Source organism: Eptesicus fuscus, chromosome 4 (genome assembly GCF_027574615.1).
Source record: "Eptesicus fuscus isolate TK198812 chromosome 4, DD_ASM_mEF_20220401, whole genome shotgun sequence".
Taxonomy (NCBI): Eukaryota; Metazoa; Chordata; class Mammalia; order Chiroptera; family Vespertilionidae; genus Eptesicus; species Eptesicus fuscus.
In genome coordinates, this window is record NC_072476.1 from 93,788,923 (window position 1) to 93,806,253 (window position 17,331).

The window sequence follows — 17,331 nt, forward strand, 5'->3', positions numbered from 1 at the left end:
GAGAGAGAGAGAGAGAGAGAGAGAGAGAGAGAGACTCTATAAGGTTGCAGAGGGGAAAATTCCAGCATCCTGCCTCCCCATCTATACATTATTGATACACTTTATACAGACTACGTTATACATATGTAAAAAAAAAATGCTTTCCATCATAGTGAGAAATGACACAGCAATTAAAATGTCAAAAAGGTTAAGAAGACAATGTGAGATTAAGTGCAGTTAGAATTTTACTTTAAAACTTCTCAGTTCTCTACTGCTTATTGAAGGTTTTTGTTTTTTTTTTTTTAAGGATTTCAAATTTTGGAACATTAGCAAAACCCAGCCAACCTCTTAGTTTTATATGTAAAATGTGTGTATTTTTAGATAACCTTCATTCTTCCACTACATTAGATGATGCATGCCCCTTAATTTTTTTCTCAATTATTTAAAGACTGAAAATACTCCCTTATTTATATATTTTTCTTCTTTGAGCATAGGTAGATGCTACTTCATAAAATTCAAACAAGGACTTAGTAACACTTAATATTTTTTTTTCAATTGTCTGCTCATTGGTAAAAATCATGTTCACTAAGTTGTGTTTGAAAAGCCTCTGCCTATTGTCTTGCTATAATCTTTTCCAGTAAGGTGCAGTTTCCATCCACCTTCCTGTTGCATCACTTAAGCTGCACTTGTTTGCCGGAGATCTCTGAGTTAGCTCCAGTGATACTGTGATAAAGAGGGAGCAAGCAGGCTTGTCTGCTGAATGTGGTTAGAAACTGACTTCTGATGAGACAAGTAAGATGAAGAGCGTGCTCCTGCACAGTCCTTAGGCCATGCCATGGAATCTCCACTTTTATCATCCTCAGTGCTTAGTGAATGCATAAGTGAAAACAGGAACAGAATATGTAATGCTATCTTTTCTTTCCCCTTTCTTGTCAGTAAGTAAAGATGCAAACCCGCACAGCTCCACCTCAGGGAACCCCAAGGGGTACATTTGTGCAAGGACTTAACCTTCCACATCAAGCTCCGAGCAGTCAGGGTAATGAGACTTTGACACGCTACCGGCTGACATATAGGTTTTATTAGATTAAAAGCTCTCAAATGCCCATAAGGCAGAATGAGTCCTTGCATATTCTCCAATTCTAGAAGGCAGAGAATTGTTCTAGTCCATAAAGCAAATGCATGCAGCTCATGTCTGTAAATCTTTTTCTAATCAGTGTGGCCTTCGTTTCCTCCTATTGTTCGGGAGTTATTTCCTTAAACACGTTAACTAGATGCTTATGCAATATTTCTCATCCAATATCAACTTCTCTCCTTTTGGTAAAAAATGTGACTTTTTTAAGGGATTTTTTAAGTGCTTTAAAACATCTTATGTTCAAGGACCTGTTACAAAACCCCAAACATGCACAAAATATATCATTCCAAGATTATTATTTCTCTAAAAAACAGAATATTCTCAGTTGCTCTTTCATACTATGTTTAGAAGGTATCATGTTTAAAAGATCTTAATGACTGCTTACAACAATTTCTAACTATCCATGTATCCTAATAGTTTGAATCAAGTTAAAAATTTTTTACTTTTTACTTGAGAAGTGAAAAGTTTCGAGCTTTTCAATTATGTACCCGTAGTGGCCCTCGTTATGCTTGGGGTAATCGGTAATCTAAATTGCCCACCAAGATCTCCCTCCCACTGTGGTATACCCCGTGCATAACGCTGGGGACCGTGACTATGACAGAGTTTACTACAGCGATTTGGTCATGGCTTACGCTCAATTGACCTTAACATAGGACATGATTTAATCACATGAGACCTTTAAATGCAGAGTTCTCTCTGGTTGGGAGCCGAAGGAGAATCACAGTGATTTGATGTGGTAGAGGTTCAGTGTGAGGAAGCTTTTTTATTGCAGAGATGACATAACCTGAAAGCAGCCTCAAGGAGCTGAGATCAGTCACCAGCTGACAAACACTAGGAACTTCAGTCCTGCACCCACAGGGAAGTACTTTCTGCCAGCTGCCTGCGGGGATTTTGTAAGCAACTGCATCCTTCCCTAGTTGAGCCCTCAAGTGAGGATGTTGTTGACTAACATTTTTTTTATTATTATTTCAACCTTATAAGACCCAAAGTAGAACACCCAGCTAAAACGTACCAGACTCCTGACCAATAAAAATGGTTCAACTATAAATTTGGATTGTTTTAAGTGGTTAAATTCATGTCAATACTTTATGCATAGCAATGGCCCAACAATACTATGTTATATGACTTGAGGAAGGCCAGTGGAGGGAATTTCTTCTTGAATTTTCTAAGCCACTTTTTAAACTTCAAATATCAGTTAATATATATTGAACATTTACTATATACTAGTCACTATGTCCCTACTTACACGAATTTTCTAATTTGGTCTTATAGAACCCTTACAGTGAAAGGGTTTCACTATTAGCTTCCACTTTACAGATGAACTGAGGCTTAGGGAGTTTAAGTGTTTTCCTCAAGGTGAAGTGGTTATCAAGTTTCCAATCGAGGATATAAAACTAAGAAGTTGATGGCAGAGACCATAAATATACTTACCTCTCCCTTCAGAGTTTCTTAGAACCTCAGATCCCAGGGACCCAGTTCCTATTCTAATAGGAAAACAAGCAATGTGGCAAAGCCTCTAGCCACTCCCAGTGAAACTGTGACTAGGAGTCTTGTTAGAAAGGAAGAATTTCAAACCCAAACCCAGACTTTCTGGTTCAGCATCTGCATTATATCAAGAACTTAGAGGATTCATCTGCACATTAAATTGTAAGGTGAATATAAATTCCTACTTGACACTATGGCCTTAGGCAAGTCACTTCATCCTGACATCCTTACCATTTCACACTTCTGTAAAACAGAGATAAACTACCCAATTTTCTTTAAGAATTAAATTATGCCTCAGTGCCAAGCACATTTTCTGCTAAATACTAAGCAATTGATAAATAATGTGTGTTTTTTCAAGGATGGAGATAAACAAGGGATGGTGAGGTTGGAAAGTTCTTAGTGCTTCCTTTTCCCTGGAGCCCAACAGTAACTGCATGTAGACAAAGTTTTCGCTTTGGGATCCAGTCTCCTGGGATTATGGGCAGGCCAGAGAATTCCAGAAAGAGATAGGAAAGACTTGGTCACCGCACAGCTCATGAGTTAGAGTTCTTAGCATAACGTAACATGGACTTGGAGTTAACTATATGCTTGCCTCTCTCTCCCTGAGCATGCAACCACACTGATAAAAATAGTGCTTTTTCCCCAAACTTATAAGAACAGTCCCCTTTGCATTATCAAAACCTCTTGTATCATAACTATATCTGTTTTCAAAAGTTGAAACTATTAGATAAGATACTATGTGAACTGGAAACATGTTATTTTAAAATCTTTTCTATGTGGCTAAAATATACAGTTAAAAAAACTAGTAACTAAATATATTGACTTTAATTGTTTTTAGTTGTACTCCTTTAAAAGCAATTTATTTATTTATTTTTTCCTTTAGCTCAAGCATAGTCTCCCTGCATATTTACTCTTCACTCTTTGGATTGCTTCTGAGGGGAAAATTACTTTTAAAAATTAGAATAAGTAAAAATAAACTAAATCCATGGTAAACTAAATTCAGTGAAATAATATGGATAGTGGCCACACATAAACTACAACCTGGCACATTTTCATGCTGGAAAAACATTTAAATGCTTTGAGGTTTTTGTTTGTTGATTTTGCTTTGCTTTGTTTTGTTTTTCTTTGTTTTTGTATGATGGAATGAGATAGACAATCACTGTGACTATTTCAAGGCACTGAATTGGAATATATTCAGATGGAATTTCTGAGCTGTGTTGTGCTTCAGAAATTTCAATACTCTTAACCTCAACTCTGAGATCATTTCTTTCTCCACTCATCTGTGAGCATGATAATTCTTTCCTTCATCAGTGCATCATTTCATTCTGTTAACAAATGTGTTTTTCATACCTGCTGTGTCCCTACTGTGCGACTGCCTTGAAACTGTTTCCTGTTATAGTTCACTGTTTTAGAAATAAAATACTTGAGTGAATATTCTCATTTTCATTTGCCATTATGCACCATACACCCCCACCTTCTTTTTTCTTTTTCTTTTTGTCTCCATTCCTATCTAACTGGGTTAAGAAATGGTTAGATGCATATTTATTCTTGGAAGAGTTAGAGAATTGGGATTCATGACAGCATATCATGAACAAAAGCATCTCAATGGGAATGAGTGCTTTAGAGTTTTGCTTGTTTGGAGACTAGTGAATTCGTTGAGCACCTATCAGGATCAAGGAGACAGCCTGATTCACCATCACTCACTGTAGTTTCATAAGTAACTAAGAACCTTCTTTATGAACAATCTGAAAAATCTGATAGAAATAACAGAGACCTCATTAAAAGGTGACATGATCCTAGATCTCCTAATAACTAGTTGTATGGCCTTGAATATATTTTAATAATTTAAGTTTATATTTTATGTGCATACTTATACAAATATATACATATATATTTACATACACAATAATATAAATTATAATTATGTGTATTAATTACATACAATTAAGAATTATACAATTTATATGATTGTGTATGTGTGATTTTAATATATGATTTTATCACAAATGGAAGTAGCCATTTTCTCACAAAAGGTGACTGGCTTTTGACGTGGAGTTGAAGAAATATAGATTCAGGTTACCATGTTCCTAGAATCCCTCACCTCTTTGAATGAGTAATTTAATAGCTTAGAGTTTCAGTGCTTCATTTCTTTCTAGACTTCTATTCCTCTTTTAATAATGGAAAATTAGTCTGCATACCTGGAAATTCAGTTACATTTCATAAGATTGCCATAAGAATATATAGTTTATTTAACCAGACAGTATTTGAAAATGACATAAAATACACATTTCATGGCACTTAACACAATAATTTCAATTGACATCTAATGCATAAATAATAAGGAAGGTGAAAAATGATTGCCATTTGAATTAAGGTAATTTGAATAAAAATGATTACCATTTGAAAAAGGTAATATCTGTTTTTAACTTTATATTTAACTTTGTAAAAAAAGTCTCAAGTTAAGAATAGCTTAACTTGTAAAAAGATTGCCATTTTCAAATTGGAGAATAGTAAGGATAGTCACAAGATAGAGCAACCATAATGATTTAGTTAGTCTAAAATGTTGGGGTACACGCAACAGTAAAAAAGGGACAAATCCTGATTCAAGTAGCTTGCATTACAGAAAGAGAAAAAAAAGTAAGATAAAGGAAAAAAATAAGGTACATAGATATAGTATTATAGTAAGTATTGATAAAAGCTCTGAAGAAAAGTTAAGAAAGAAGACAAATAAGTAACAGTTTCTTTGAAGAGGATATTTGAGCGGAGACCTTAATGAACTGTTTAGAGAAGGAGTTTTCCTAGCAGAAAGCGGAGCAAAGCCGTTGTTCCTGAGGCTGGGATGATCTTGACCTGTTAAGGAAACAGATGGAGGTCAGCAGAACAAGAGTGTAGGTCCAGAGGGGACAGGAAGGGAATGAATTCATAGATGCAAACACAAGCTGCATCGCACTCTCCGTCAGTACCAGGAATCCCTGTATTGTATTCCTAGTGTGATGGGATGTTGATGGAGGGTGGCAAGCAGGGGAAGATATGTTATTTACATTTTAAATAATCACTGCCTGCAGTAGAAAGAAATGATTTTAGGGAGCTAGAGCAGGAGACAATTTAGGAGGCTACGGTAGTAATTCATGTAAGAGTTGATTGTGGCTTGCCCTAATGGGAAGTGTAGGATGCGATGAGAAGTGGCCCATACTTTTTAAAGAAAAAGTAAATAATTGCTGAATGATTGATTCTTGCTTTAGAAATAATGAACAAGTTCAGTGAACTTTAAAGAAATACAAAAGAAAAAGAAAAAAAAAAAAAACACACCTCAGCATTGTTCAACAGCTTTTGTGAATGGCCTAGAAGAAAAATAAAATTAAATGTAGGCACAAGAGAAAGTGGATAATTGAAGGAGGGAAAACACACATACATACACATATCCCTGTTTATGACAAATTGGATCTTGTGTGAGAAAACAGGCTAAATGAATATGATATTTCTTTTTCTCAGTTGGGTTTTTAGATAAAATATAATTTTCTATATTTAAATTGCTTTACTTAAGTTAATTTAAAATGTTTTGATGATTAGATCAATTATTTTAATAAAATTTCTTTAAAACTTTTTAGTTTATATCACAAATTTGTCATTTATTTACTCATAGTCATATGTTATCTGCATATTGAGTGGCTATTAGCTGAGAAGCAACTTTGAATCAATCCATACGAGTTCTAGGTAACTGTTTGGAAAGTCAAGATAATAAAATAGAAAACATTTTCAGGAAGGAATTTACAATCTTGTGAGGTGACTATATCAGACAATTGCATGTTCCTGATGTTGAGTAAATTTAATTCATTTTAAATAACATTGGAATGTATTAATCTATATTTGTCATAAAATTTACCTGACAACTGGTTATAAATCTTAAATATTTAATTATGTGAAACTAATTTTGGCTGTGTTTGGAGTTTCTGGCATGTATACACATAATTGATATCAAACTATTGGTATCACTATTCAGCTGCCAGATCATCACTTTTACTTTATAATCTGGTCATGAGCACAATTTTTATGTGATTCTTATTAATATAAACATGTAGAGCATTACAATTGGTTAAAATTTGATATAGGTCAGATGCATTTTATAATAAATAAAACACACTGCACACATCAATCCCAATTTTACATTTTAGCTGTAGTGGAAAAAATTGAATTTTTGACCATGAGACATTGACCATGAGGACAAAAATAATTGAAAGAGTTTATATCTGTGTGTCTCCATTGTATTTGTGTATAAAATTAACTAATGCTGTTACCATTAGCAATACATTAGTCAAAATGGTATGATATGGCATTAATATAAATCAGAGAACCCTTTTAAATATTAGTTGGATAAGATTAACATTAACCCAATCTGCTATTTCCCAGAAACGGATAGGACCTTAAGCAATAAATATGATTCTTAAGATTTGCTAATTTTTAGATCTTAGAAATTAATTATATTTCTGAACCACATATTGGATGCTGAAAGAAAAAAATATGTTTTTAGAAAAAACAATGTATTTCCTATTATGCTCTTTCTTAAAATTGTGATTAAAAGGACTCATCATTCATATATCACAATCATAGATTTATGCATGAAATGTAGTGACCTGAGAACACTCAGGTAAAAATATATAGATGTTAAAGTACAGCCTAATGAACAATCAATAAATCAATAGACATTCTGAGAACCTACAATGTACTGATTGACTGTCCTCTCCTTGACAAAGGTATTTCTTTGGCTCTGTGACAGCCTCCCCATTGATTTTTCCTACTACTCGGGCAATTTCTTCTCAGAGTTCTATGCCAGTCCCCTTTACTCAGCATAGACTTCCTCTTCTACTCTAAAGTGAAACCCAGGATGATCTCATTGGCCTCTGGCTTTAGTTGTCATCTATACTTTGATGAGTTCCAAAATCGTATCTCCTGCTCCCATTCAACTTTCAAATGCCAGACCTATCCTCTGCACTTACACATCACAGAAGGCTCATCAAGTTCACAGAGTCCAAAATTCAGTCTTATATTGAAGCCCAGATTCACTTCTCTAATGTTCTCTGCTTCAGTTGATGGTACCACCATCCACTTGGATTCCCATTCCAAAAACCTGGGTATAATATTTACATTACGGTTCCTGGAGCCAAACCACTATAGTTTGAATACTAGCTCTATTCTATGGCTTTCTGAGTTAAACAAGTTATTTAATAACTCTGTATTTCACTTTATGATAATAGAGTACTATTTCCTATGTTTATTGTAAGAATTAAATGAACTGATAAATCTGAAACTATTAAAATAATGAGTTGTACCAACAAGTGCTATATGAGTGTTAGCTATTGCTTTTATTATAATTTTTACCATTTTCTTCTTTAACCAGGCCCTTTACATTCAATACATGACTAAGTTCTCCCATTTCTAACTCCGAAATATATATTTTTTTAATTTAAGTCTCTTCGTTTTCACCATCTTGGACAAATTCACCATTATCTGTCTTCAATGGCAGACCTATTCATATCACTGAGCTGCTTAATACTGTGTAATCACTTCCCAATTTAAAATATTTAAGAATATAAAAACCTCCCTGACCAGAGGTCCTTAGTCTACCTCTTGTCCTTAATATGTGTCTGTCACTAATTGCTCACTAGCACTTTACTCCATACACCTTCCAGTTCTACTAAGTAGTTAAGGACCCTCTCTTCTCCTGATGACATCATTTTTGCTCCTTAGGTTTCAACTTGTATGTGACTTCTTCTGGGGCCCTTCCCTAATACCCATTTCTCACAGCAGACCAACTTGCTCAATATGCTCACATGGACACTATACACTTGCCCTTCATAGATATTACCACTCTTCTTATGAATTTAAGTTGAACTTTGTGTTCACATGTCTCAAAGGTAAGGTCAATGAGAAGCATCCATTAGAATAGATCACTTTATCCTTAGCATTTGGTATATTGCTCCACCATAGATGCTGTTCAATAGATATCTGTTCAAGTAAGGAATAAATGCCTGGCACTAAGCCCTGCGCTGACTGAAATCACGATTTAGAAGGGAACTGCAGAATTGGAAAAAAAAAAAAAAAAACAAGTGTGAGAAGTGTTATGAAGGAGATACACAAAGAATCATGTTATCCAACGGGGACAATCCCCAGCTTCTTGTATGTTGACTGAGAAGGCCTCCATTAGGACACTCTGTGCTTTCAAGCTGAAATTAAAGGCGAGTAAGAGTTGACTGGGTGAAAGCACTGAAGTATGAGGTGGGCAGGCTGAGCAAACAGACCTTGCAAAGTCTCTCAGCAGGAGAAAGTGTAGTTTCTATGGGACTGAGATGTGCACGAGCAGTTCTCGGGAAGCTGTAAGTATGCATGTAGGACATTTCTTTAGTGACACGTGTATTCTAAGCCTGGGGGGCTTTTCCATAATGTTCTGCTCTAATCAAGACTTAGAGACTTTCTGGCACCTCAGATGAAAGGGGAGGTCTTAGTTCATATAATGGCATGTTGGTGACTCAGGATCTGACATAATTTTAATGAAAATTCTAACAGTAATAAAGAAAGGTGTCAATATTTGCTGTAAGTTTGTAGACTAAAATTTTTAACACATACTAGTATATGCATGTATGTATGCACACACATATGCACATATGTGCGCATACACACACAGAAAGGTCTAAAAAATTTATACCAAGACTAGACTTACATGAAAGTGGAACTGTAGGTTTTTACATTATACATTTCTCTCCTTTTGCACATTATCCATCCATCATGTGATCAAAACTTTTAAAACACAAGTAAATATTGAGCAGAAATATGTGTTTACTTTAAGATACATAGCTTGACAAGCATGATAGAGCATGAGAAATGTGTCTTTAGCTGAGAAGTCATCACGCTTATGTTTACCTTGGCTAAAGGTACTAAAGGAAAAGAGCATGATGCTAGAATAAGCTCAAATTTGTATAAATTTAATCACTATTATGTAAGGCATGCTTTTTCTAGGATTTCTCTGCTTCAAGCCATCTCAATTAGCCATGCAAAGGGGTGAAAGTTCCAGGGATTTGTTTGGCATCATGTGTTTGAAAGGCCGCTTGGTGCAGCTGCCTTCCATTTGTTTCACCAAGAGACTAAGGAAAACTAAAGTAGTTCTTCGTGATGAACTGGCAGGAAAGGGCCAAGATAGTTTTATTGCTTAGCAACTTGGCAGTGGGAATTGCTAAAATATTACAGTCTCCCCTATCTATGAACTGAGACAGGCTTTCAACGGATGGCTCTCAAGCTCAAACATGATTAAGATAAAGCCACATGGCCTTGGCTTATATTTTAGCGGAGAGGAGGAAGATGAAGTTAGGCACTTTTAAATACACTTACAGTAATTTCTCAGGAACGCTTTGCTGGTTTGAGCCCAGTGCTCATCTACGGAATTAAGCTGCCCTGGCTGTGATGTTATAAGCACTGTAGTCCCCATTGATGACTGGGGTTTCCTTTGCATTTGGGAAGGAGGGCTAGACCTACTGAGAAATTGTGAGCCCAGGAAAATCCTGAGATAAACATCTCTATAAGAGAGCGGTGACAGTTTGCCATACATTTCCAGAATTTAAAGAGTTGTGGTGGTTTGCTTTCTTTCTGTGCAAATTACAGAATGGATGAGAGTGACAGAGTGATGACACCAGCTAAACGGGAGCATAATGTAGACAGTTACTGCAGACGCCTTATCACACTCCTGCCTACACACGCTGCCTGAAAGCCTCCTACAGTTTAAACACTCAGGGTCTTCTTAACTAATGCAATGTAATTAATGATGCTAATTTTACCAATTGATTAGTGGCTTTCTGCTATGAATACTCATCTACATAGGAACATATTTTATATATAATGATTATTTTGATAACTATAAGAATCATGAGAATTAAATTAATAAATAATAGTGTGTTAACCCTCAAGACTTACTATTGTTGTTTTTTAGTGGAAGGAAATAATATTCTGGGGGGAAATAGATGATGCCATATTTCACCAAAACTTTGAATTCTTAGAGTATCTGGTTATCTTACTATTTTTTTCAGTAGGGTTTTAGTTTATTATTGATATTGGGATGGGCAACATTTGTTAATTGACAGGATTTCCATTCATACCTAGTCTCTCCATGTGCACAAATGTGTCCTACATAGTTTCAAATTAATAATTAAAAAAAAGATGGGATTCATCATGTCAAAAATTGGAGAGGAATAAATTGACAGTAAAACAAAATATTAAATTACAGTTTCATGTGCATAATATTAAAAAATAAGATCTTGCCAGAACCGGTTTTGCTCAGTGGATAGAGCGTCGGCCTGCGGACTGAAGGGTTCGATTCCGGTCAAGGGCATGTACCTTGGTTGCGGGCACATCCCCAGTGGGGGGTGTGCAGGAGGCAGCTGATCGGTGTTTCTCTCATCGATGTTTCTAGCTCTCTATCCCTCTCCCTTCCTCTCTGTAAAAAAATCAATAAAATATATATTAAAAAAAAAGATCTTGTAGAAATGGCTCTAACTCTGTTTGATCTTACTCCTATTCACATAAGCATTTAATATGTTAAACTTCAACTGAAATTTTTTTAAAAATATATTTTATTGATTTTTTACAGAGAGAAAAGGAGAGGGATAGAGAGGGATAGAGACACTTTAGGAGCAATTTTTAAGAAGGAGAAGCAAATAAAAATTTCACTAACAACAACAAAAAAATGAAATATATCAGAATGAGTTTGTAAGTAAAATTGTTTTTAAACTCCCTATATTTTGTATTATCAAATTAAATATAATAAGGCTTTCACATTTTTCTTTTACATTTCTAAAACTTTCACATTGCAGATGAGGTACCTAAGCCATTTTATAAATGAGCAACATGTAGAACTTAAATCTTTAAGTTGTAATTCCTAAGCCAAACTAAAACACTAATTTTTGTTTAAACTGTGACTAAATCAATAAGGGCCCACAAGTCCTCTATTTAGCTTTAGAAGACAGGGGAGATTAAGTTAAATTTAAATAACAAAAGTTACCACAAAAGGAATAAGCTTTTAAATTATGAAATAGCTCTAGCTCTACAGTGGAAATCTTATTGCTTCCATATGAATATTTTTTTCATCAATGCACATTTATTCTATTTTTATTTAAATACATGACTTAATAAAATATACCTTAAATACTATGTTTCTTTAATCTATGTTTAAACAACTTGCTGGTATCTTTCAAAATGACTATTTTCTGGAATGCACAGTAGTGTATAATGAGAAAATGGTTATTCAGAGAAATTACAGACACATTTGTATCCTAACCTTAATGAGAGTTTATTGCCAGTCATCCATCGGGCTCAGTTTTGTTCAAACCATTATCAGACTGCTTTATTTATAGAACCCATGTGCCTGTTTTTGGCAAAAGGTTCTCATAAATTACTAAAATACAATAGCTCAAGAATAGACCTTGCTTCAAAAATGGATTCCAATTACAATGGAAGGAGAATAGTTAGGTGAAGATTTCAATTGCACCATTTGCTCCTGGGAAATTCATGGGACAGATTGAGAGGAACAAACAGCCATGACTGTGAATGGCTATTTTTCAGAATTAAAATCCCAAATGTAAAGGGGAATTTATAATAAAGAAAAATAGTCATTAAACGTAATTGTCATTAATCACTGAAAAAAGCACAGTACTATATTTAGTAAATGTCCTAAAGCATTACCCAGGCTGCCAGAGTTGAAAGAGAGGGAGAGGGAAACTGGGAAAGAGAGAGAGAGAGAGAAAGAAAATGAAAATATGCATTAATATCAATCCCAGGAGATGCAAAACAGCCTCTATAAAGACTCAGAATTATGTCGATATTTTACTATTTGGTCTCATATAACTTGCATGTACAATCACATACTCTGGACCACACAGAACTTATTACCGAAACTTGAATGCCAATTAAAGTAGGAAATATGAAAACAAAGCCTGTAATTCATACTCTGAGTGTTTGCTGTCAAGACTGCTTCTTAGAAAAGTTATAAAGCAAGTTCTGGTTTGTAAGAGGCTCTTAAAAACAGAAAGCATGCTTTGCAAATCATATTGGAAGGTCAAGCTAAAGAGGGTTTCATACAACACACACTTAATTGCATGTTTTTTTAAAAAAAACATAGTTTTATTGATTTCAGAGAGGAAGGGAGAGGGAGAGAGAGATAGAAACATCAATGCTGAGAGAGAATCATTGATTGGCTATCTCCTGCATGCCCCACACTGGGGATCTAGCCCAAAACCCGAGTCTGTGCCCTGACCAGGAATCAAACCCTGATTCATAGGTCAATGCTCAACCACTGCGCCACACTGGCCAAATGATAAACCACTGAGCATGCTGGCCAGGCTTGCATGTCTTAATTGACTAACATGATTAGCTTTTAGAATGATTCATAAATCTGTGATATTTTTAAGTGGTCTCAGCTCATATTTGGTGATTTGTTACTGATCATTTCTTGTTCTCTTGCATACAGTTCCAGGATCATTTATTTTGACAGGATTGGATTATAGGATTTCAAGTTCTAAATGATATCACCTGTATCGCAATAGTAGCTTGTCTCCAATTTTTGTTTAATGATGCTTTCACCAAAGTATTTTTTTTCTCTCTAACCTCATAGCTACATTACCCAGGTAAAGTTGTAGCCAGAACTTAAGACTCCAAATAATTGATTAGTATGGCAATACAATGGTAGAAAAATTCTTCTGTTAGCATGAATAGAGCGGAAGTCATTCTCAAGGGCAGTATGAGCTTTTTATAGCATATTGTTATTATGCATATATAATTGAAGATTGACAGAAGTATGTGCACCATGCTTATGTCAACCTTCTGGAACAAGTCCTTCTTTATAATGGCATCGTGGTGCCATATATAGGCCTTGACAAAGGTGCTTAATGGTTATAAATATTGTAGGGTAGCATGGTCAGTTTTTTATTAGCCCTGACAGTTACTGAAAAGAACTGCTTCATAGGGGACACCACCCAGCCAGCCGCTCCTCTGCTCCTTGTGTTTAATGAATTTTCTATTGATTAAAACTGGGAGATGTGCTTTCTCAACAAATCCGGTCTTTTCGGGTGAGCTCTTCTCCCAGCAAGGGTCTGTATTGCCAGCTCCCTCACTTCCCAAATGTTTGCTTACATTACCTTTTAGGTGAACTTGCATCTTCCTCTTCTCCTACAACCACCCCTAACCTCCCTATCCCATTTTACCGGCTGCTCCACTTTTCCTGTTTTTTTGTTTTTTTAATATATTTTATTGATTTTTTACAGAGAGGAAGAGAGAGGGATAGAGAGTTAGAAACATCGATGAGAGAGAGACATCGATCAGCTGCCTCCTGCACAACCCCCACTTGGGATGTGCCTGCAACCAAGGTACATGCCCTTGACCAGAATCGAACCTGGGACCTTTCAGTCCTCAGGCTGATGCTCTATCCACTGAGCCAATCCGGTTTCGGCACACTTTTCCTGTTTTTTAAAAAAATGACTATCCTTTTTAAGTAGGCCATTTAACTTAAGTACATATTATGCTTACTGCTTTTTTTGCCATCTCTCTCCCTCAAAGGAAGACTTTTTTTGTTTGGTTTGGTACATTCATTCCAAAGACCTTAGGAAAAACCAGCTGATCTATGATAAGTAATCACTAATATTTGTTGACTAAATGAAAAACATCAAAATCGATGTGCATTTTTAAATTTTTACTAGATGGAAGGGAAAAATTTCCTCATACGCTTAGATCTTTAATTTGATTTATTCTCACCTTGAACAATTCTTTCATCTTTTGTCTCATGTAGTTTCTTATTAATATGTTAAGGAAAATACACTTTGGAAAGTGGATTTAGTCATTTTTACTGGTCCGGGCTGTATTATTTAAAAACAAAACCAGAAGGCACCTGAGGGTACTTTTGTCCCCCCAACCCTGTGCATTTAGCCCTTTATTGTGAGCTAGAGGCCCGATGCACGAAATGCATTCAAGAGTAGGCCTTCCTTCCCCAGGCTACTGGCACCGGCTTCCCTCTGGCACTGGGGACCCGGTTGGCTTCCCTCCAGCCACCTGCAAGCACCTGGGACCCAGGCTTCCCTCCTGCCCCGGCTTCGTCCAGAAGGACTTCCGGTCTTATTAGCATATCACCCTTTTATTATTATGGGTAACTACTCTCAGTTAAACACTCCCACAGCATCCACTTACAGTCACTGGGTGGCCCTCACATTCTTTGTAAAAATGAAAGCTCGATTAAAGACACAACTTTCTTTTATGGCACAATTTGTTGGCTCTTAAACTGGATCCCTCTCTTTACCATTTGATATCCTCAACTGAGCAATTTATGACAGATTTTAAGGCCTACTGTCCGCTGCAAGCAGCAGGTTTTAAAAGCTCCATCATCATCCTAAGTTTAATGAGTAAATGGCTGAAAGCTCAGCAGGTTGGTGGGGGAAGTGCTGGGGGTTTTATTCTCTGGCAGCCAGCTTGCTCTTGCTGTAATTAACAATGAAATGTTACATCTCTTGCCTTTTACTTGGAGACGGGGAAAGTGACTGGGATTATGGAGAGAAATAAATTTACATTGTCGCTTTATAAAGCATCCGTAGCTTCAGGAGCTCAATACACACAAAATTACTATAAGATGACAGTCTCGCCAGAAAGTAGTTTCAAAAATATTTAAAGCTCTAGGCAGAAGAATCAGGACATTGTAAGAATACAAAAAGGGGAAAAAAGACATTTTGTTTTATCCTGTCCCTCCTTTCCTCCTGCTTAATTTTTTTTTCTATCCATCTTCTTATAAAAAGATCAAAGATCTATCTAACTTGTCTCCCTGAGTGAATCTATTTCAGTCAATGTCACAGCCCACCTAATGTCACTGCTCACTCACTTTCCCACAGTGACAAAAGTTCCCTTCACACTGCTCCTCTCAGCTCTCCCTGTGGGCCCCACAGCTGCATCCATCATCCTAGAAAATAATTTATTAGGAAAAGAAAGTGCTGGAGTTCTCTGAATGAGTCCTGCACAGTGAAGTTGATGCCACTGACAATTAGTCATGTTTATAGCAAGCTAATAGACCACAGGTCGTCGTTTTTAACCTTGCTCTTCCTCCAGAGCAGTGCATCTGGACACCTTGCTTTCCTCACCTGTGAGAGGTGATGCAGAATTCTCTGTCATCTTCCCTTTCATGGACTCTGAAGGTGCCATGAAGTCCAAATGCTCATGCCAGCTTTGTGAGTTGGTGGAAAGTAAGTGTAGGCTCTCACAAAGAGACGGAAAATTATTCGGAGTTAAGGATCTAAGATCATAGTAATCCACATAATTATTTTTATCTTTGATCATTCTTTCTTGGTTTTAACTGTGCAAATATTCATATTGTTGGCATGCTCTCAAGAAGTGATTGCTCTTCATCCTCAACCATTCTTCCATTTAAAATATATCTGTGGATGAGAATAGTTGAAAGTTATATTAACTATCTTGTTTAAAAATTAGCAATATTTTACACTGGTTAAATGACCTGATTGATTAAGCAGAATGGTAGGTTTTATTTTACTTGTTTGTGTTACTGACAAAAGTATACACTTAGTTATGTGTGTGCATAAGTATTCATGTATAAACCCTGCAATGATTGAATCTTGGGTCCCCCCATAATTCCTATGTTGAAATTCTAATTCCCAATGTGATGGTAACTGGAGTGAGGTCTTTGGGAGGTAGTCAAGGTGGAGCCCTCATGAATGGCATTAGTGCCCCTTCAGAAATATTAAATAGAAATATTACCAATCTGTCTTATGGATGTACAAAACAACTTTATCCTATCTAATAAAAGAGTAATATGCAAATTGACCATCACTCCAAGACACAAGATGGCCGCCCCATGTGGTCAAAGATGGCTGCCCCCATGTAGACACAAGATGGCCACCGCAAGATGGCTGGCAGGGGAGGGCAGTTGTGGGCAGTTGTGGGTGACCAGGCCAGCAAGGGAGGAGAGTTGGGGGGGACCCAGGCCTACAGGGAGGGCAGTTGGGGGGGGCAGGCCTGCAGGGGAGGGCAGTTATGGGTGATCAGGCAAGCAGAGAGGGCAGTTAGGGGTGACAGGGCTGGCAGAGGAGGGCAGTTGGGAGAGACCAGGTCAGCAGGGGAGGGCATTTGGGGGGGCCAGATCTGTAGGGGAGAGCAGTTGGAGGGGGGACTAGGCCTGCAAGGAGGGCAGTTGGGGGGGCAGGCCTTCAGGGGAGGGCAGTTGGGGGGGACCCAGGCCTGCAGGGAGGGCAGTTGGGGGGGGCGGCCTGCAGGGGTGGGCAGTTGGAGGGGACCAGGCCTGCAGGGGAGGGCAGTTAAGGGTAACCAGGCCAGCAGGGGAGGGCAGTTAGGGACGACCAGACTGGCAGGGGAGGGCAGTGAGGGGTGACCAGGCTGGCAGGGGAGGGCAGTTAGCGGCAATTGGGCCAGCTGGGGAGCAGTTAGGCGTCAATCAGGCTGGCAGTGGAGTGTTTAAGGGGTGGATCAGGCTGGCAGGCAGAAGCGCTTAGGGGCAATCAGGCAGAGGCAGGCGAGTGGTTGGGAGCCAGCAGTCCTGGATTGTGAGAGGGCTGTCTGACCACCTGTTTAGGCCCAATTCTGGCAGTTGGACATCCTTCAAGGGGTCCCAGATTGGAGAGGATGAAGGCTGGGCTGAGGGACACCCCCCCCCCATGCACAAATTCCTTGCACCGGGCCTCTAGTATTAT